Source organism: Epinephelus lanceolatus, chromosome 1, assembly GCF_041903045.1.
Source record: "Epinephelus lanceolatus isolate andai-2023 chromosome 1, ASM4190304v1, whole genome shotgun sequence".
Lineage (NCBI taxonomy): Eukaryota > Metazoa > Chordata > Actinopteri > Perciformes > Serranidae > Epinephelus > Epinephelus lanceolatus.
Genome location: NC_135734.1, coordinates 29078843 through 29084225, shown reverse-complemented (window position 1 = coordinate 29084225; position 5383 = coordinate 29078843). Strand labels below are relative to the sequence as shown.

At 41.5% G+C, this 5383-nt stretch overlaps 1 long non-coding RNA gene across 1 annotated transcript; it reads left to right on the top strand.

Moving 5' to 3' along the window:
• The first annotated feature begins 297 nt into the window (after positions 1-297).
• LOC144464672 (uncharacterized) lies at positions 298-5055 on the top strand. The gene is made up of 3 exons (XR_013492335.1): positions 298-375; positions 3640-3884; positions 4619-5055. It is a non-coding gene; the product is annotated as an uncharacterized LOC144464672 (long non-coding RNA).
• The last annotated feature ends 328 nt before the right edge of the window (positions 5056-5383 follow it).

Genomic DNA, 5383 nt, shown 5'->3' with positions numbered 1-5383 from the left:
TCTTGAGGAAATATGGAGAAAAGACCATGAAAGCTTTGTATATTTGACAATAAAAGAATTCTTATGATGATACCAGAGAGGACAAACAAAAATGCATTCTTGTGGTGAGACATTTTGTGCATCCTCTCTAAAACACAGATGTCCAACTCATCACAGTGCATTGAAGTTGATTCACTGTGTCACCTGCCAAAACCGCCTCCAAACAATGTAACAGGAGCTTCAGTTGTTACGTAAGATGAGTCACATTATGTCTTCATTCCATTTCTGGGGTGAATCTACAAAGTGTTTGTAGATGCACCTTCTGTTTCTACTGAGGGAGTTTACATTTTTGGGTGTGTATAGAAGAATAAAGGAAAACTCAACCTTCAATTACTGGTAACAGATTCTAAATATTTACATGCTGTGTAGAACAAACTGTTGTACGGTTATTTAGCCGTAATTTGATCCTCCAGGTCCTGATTATTTCTGATCCCTCCTCAAGCGGCTCTATTGCTGCTCTGTTTACTTTTTACCAGCCGAATGGGGTCTGACGTGATTTGTGTTCCCTGTTGTGACCACTGAAGCCTAAAGGAGACTACTTACTGTAAATGGGTTTTTTGGACTTCAGAAGTCATGACTGTATGCATTGTTGACAAAGTTTGCTCGAGTACTTGCTTTAATTATGCAGCCATGGAAATCTGGACAAGGAATGCTGATGTTTAGCAGTTTAATGTTTACCATGGTCCTCATCGTAGTTAAGCGTGATGGCATGCTAACTTTGCTAATTAGCACTAAACACAAGGGAACTAAACTCATGATGATAGATAGATAGATAGACAGACACATTCTCACTCCAACCTCGTAACATATCAACCCTCAGTCATGGGCTTTCCACGTTGACATATGACAGGCAAGGTACCATTGTTGTTGCTGTTCTGGGACGCCGTGTCAACTTCAAACTTTGTGTTTTGTGTGTGTGTGTGTGTGTGTGTGTGTGTGTTGTTGTTGTTGTTGTTTTTTTTCTTCAAAATACACCTTCATCATACACCAGGAAATGTGCAGTTTGCATACAGCCTCTTTCAAAATAAACGTACCAACGCAGTACAATGAATTGAAGTTGTTTTTTTTTTTTTACCTTCAGCAACAAACCCACATGATTACATTTAGCCACCACATGCATGGGGTTGGGTTTTGAAAGAATAACAGGGTTTGGCTTTACAATCATATGGAAAACAAACAAAAAACGCTGGTGGTTGTTGGACCTATCCACTACACCTCCCACCCACACTAACTTATGTTGTTTTCTGGCCACATTTCCCCCTAATGCTGCCGAGCATCATTACACTATAACAGCAGGGGGCTGTATATCATGCCTATGTTAAAGGACGGCGTTTTTTTGTCAGTGTCTGATGCCAGACTTCACTGCTCAAGCGCCGGTATCTGATGACTTCTGAATGAGACCTGGTCGGCTTTCAACCAAGTGGCAGCCTCAGGGGCTCCAACACATTCTCACTCCAACCTTGTCACATATTGACATTTTGGTCATGGACTTTCTAAGTCCACATAGGACTTGCAAGGTACCCTGGGTGAATTGGTTGTTGACGTTCTGGGACACCAAGTCAAGTCAAGTTCTCTTCTTTCATGATACACTTCATTTTTACAGGAATTTTTACCTTTACATGCAGTCTCTTTCGAAATAAACACACTACGTTGGTACAGCACTGCAAATTTAGTTTTTTTTCCTCTAACCACTAATGCATATGGTTGGGTTTAGGTGGAAAAAAAACACCTGGTTAGGTTTGGGGAAAAAAAAGAACTGGGTTAGAATCTTATGGGACATGAACACCGCTCTCTTGGAAGAAAGTTTTTGTTTGTTGGACCCATCCACCACCCCTCCCACCTGCCCCACTAAGGACTTTCACCACCTTAACTTCTGACGCTTCAAGTCACTGTCCAAGCGCCATATTTCAATGACTTTGCAGTGAGACAGAGCTCCAGAGACTGAAAAATTAAGCCAGCATGGAAGAGTCAAAGACTGCAGTTCTTTGAGCGGCCACTTGAGGCTGGCTCCAGCAAATCACTCCCCATAGACCCCCCCAGTTAAAATGCCCAACTTTACAGCAGAAATAAACATGTCCACAGCCTTGCAGGAAAAAAAAAAAAGTTTTGGGCTCTATAGCCAATATTCCCCTTCATGAGTGTACGGGGGCCGAATTTTCATATAACTCAACCATCCACATTTTATTAAGGCCTAAAGTCATGCATAATTAAGGGCGCGTTGCTTTGAGTTATAGTCAAGTGTCTTCAAGTCCTCTGTTTGCACTTGCCCTTATGTAATTGACCTATGATCAAACTTGCAAGCTAAGATCACTGATTCGCCAAACTTTCCAATTCTATTTCATAGTAATTAAGTAACAATAATACATAGAAATATATTGGAGTAAAAGCATACATTTTATTTAGGAAATGTAGTGGAGTAAAAGTGAAAGTTGACAAAAACAGAAAAACTCAAGTAAAGTAAAGATACTGAAAGTATTTACTTCATTACATTACGCCACAGTTTTGAGGAGGCTAGATATTAAAACTTAATGCATACAGAGCAAAAATCAACATCTGAGAAAGTTATGTCCTTTGAGTATCCTTAGACAAGGTCAAGAGAACAGAATAAATTGTGGTGGCGTGTGTGGATGTCCAAACTCATTTATTTCCTCATCCCTCAGTGCTTTGTGACCATGAGACTCTTACAGCTTGATGCCACTGTCCACTGTGACTGCCCACTTCTTGTCCACAGGAAGAGCAGAGTTTAAGCTAATAAACAATCCCCTGATGCAGCGTTTCATGTATAAGACCTTGCATATCAAATGTGGGAACAAGATCCTACATCTGTATCTCATATTTAACAGAGACAGTTGATATCCGTGAAATCGATGACAGAGAAGCTCTCAGCAGTGTAATGTAGTAACATGGCTTCAAGCTATTCATGAAATTTCACAAAGTCTATCCATATCAAATCTTGATTTGCGCTGCCCCCGGCTATTTACATAATAGACCCACTGGACTTAATACTTGAAGGACAGAAATTCCAGTTATATGTTCAACAGATGGAGGTGAGAGAGTTCTCATGCAGTGAGATAATCCCACTTTCAAAATGTGTCAAAACACAGTCAGTGCTAACAGAGGAGATGTTTGCATGCATGTTGAAATGGAGACAGATTCCTACCCCTGACCACACGCTGGCTTCTGAGATAACAGTGTGTCCCTGAACACATCAGAAAGGAAGTATCACCTTAACTCCTTTAAAAGACCCTTGACCTTTGCCTCACACATTAACAGTGTAATAAAGTAAAAGTAGCAGTTACACAGTAGAAAGTGTAGAAAGTCCTTCATTCAAAAATTTGCCTGAGTGAATTTTACAAGCATCAGCAATCAAGTCAAGAAGTAAAAGCATTCATTGTGAACATGTGTGGAGTTTAGTTTCACTGCCTGGTAGAAAATGTATAGCAATCATCTCTAGTATTGGTGTTTTGGTGACAGGGTTGTTTTCAGTTTTCAGTTAAAGAAGAAGTGGAAAATAAGGAATCAAAAAGAAAGAATGAGAAAAGAAAGGAAAAGGAACATCTGCATAATTGATTTTTATTTTCTATTTTCTATTTTTTGCAGGGCACAACCTGGTCTCAAGCCAAAGTTGGCGAAATCCAGCACTTGGGCAGTAACTTCCGGTGTCAGACACTGATGTCTGCATGATGACACTAATACGTTAATGGCGCCCGGCGGCATCAGGGGGAAACGTGGCAGGACAAGAATGAAAGTAAAGGTGGTGAAAGTCTGACTAGGGTGTGTGGGAGGGGTAGTGGATGGCTCCAACAACCACCAACTTTCACCCGGCAGGGCAGTGTTTGCTTCCTGTGAGTTTGTAAAGCCAGACCCTGTTCTTTTTTCCTAAATCCAACCATGTGCTTTTGTTGTCTAAACCAACCGTGTGTGCATGCTGGCAAAACGTAATCACGTGCGTTTGTTGCTGAAGGAACAAAAACTTGAATTTGCGGTGTTATACAGACGTAGTGCATTTATTTTGAAAGAGACTATATGTAAACAGTACATCCTGTGAAAAGGATGTTGTGTAACAGGCAGGATATGACATGGTGTCCCAGAATGTCAATAACTAACGCACTCAGGGTACCTTGCACATCATATCTGGACGTGGAAAGTCCATGACCAAATGTCGATTTGCGAGGAGGTCAGAGAGCAACAAGCCAACACAACACATATTGTCACCCACAAGGTGATAAAATGTTGAACACATAAACACTTGCCGATTTGAACATCCAGCAGAAACGGAGCATTTGCATTCTTTCAAAATTGTGTTTCTGTCCACATTTTAAGTGTCCTTTTAGCTCTTCTGAGGTAATATCTGACTGTGGAGAAGCCAAATGTTACAGTATGTGGACAGCTGCTAACTTTTTTAATCGTTCTGAGTCGGCCGTGTGGTGGATTCATCAGAGCTTTTTCCACTGAAAGCAGTCTGCTCTGCTGTGGCTGAAAATGATGCTGAGAGTGTTATGGCTTTGGCTCTCCGTTTCCTGGCGTTTCCCCTCCCTAGTGTTTCATATTTGTCTCAGTCTGTCTCTGTGTGTTGCAGGGCTGGGTTGATGCTGATTCTACTCACCTGCACCTCATCCACCAATCAAGCCACCACAGTATAAAACCCTGGCTCAGACTTCCAGACTCTGCCAGATCATTCAGTCTCCCATGGTACAGACGTCAAGGCCTTCTTTCAAACCTATTATTTTTTTTGCTCATTTTTTATTTTTGGTGTTTTTTGGGCATCAGCTAATTCATTTTCTCTGTCTCAGATTCCACCAGAAAATGTGCCACGCCCTGCTTCATCTCCGTCTCCTGCTACCCAATCAGACTGTTCAGCCATCAGTTCCTCTGCCTGCCCCTCTCAGCCCTACCTCGCCCTCCTCAGCCAGACTCCTGATTGCCTCAGCCAGGCCTTCAGCCATACAGCAATATTTCACAATAAACTGTCCTAAACCTTTCTCTGTGTCCAGGTTGTGCTTGCTTTTGGGTCCTAAATCGAACTGTCATTACAGAGAGCAGTGAAAGTGACCCAAAAGTTGCCAGTGGTTAAAAGCATGGCCTCTGGAATATTTTATCACCTCTTAAAGGCACTGTGAATATGCATCATCTATCACTTTGGTGGGCCATTCTGACTTTTGTCAGCACTATTTGTCAGAGCACTGGCCATAAAGCCACAACAATGTGCTTAAAGACTCCAAAATGATATGCTATGTGCTACGGTGAAACGACAGACAGACAAAGTTGGCCAGTAACTTTGATCATTAGTTGGTAGAGACCAAAAACTGAGCTAAAACAAAGTAGATAATGGATTTAATTTGCC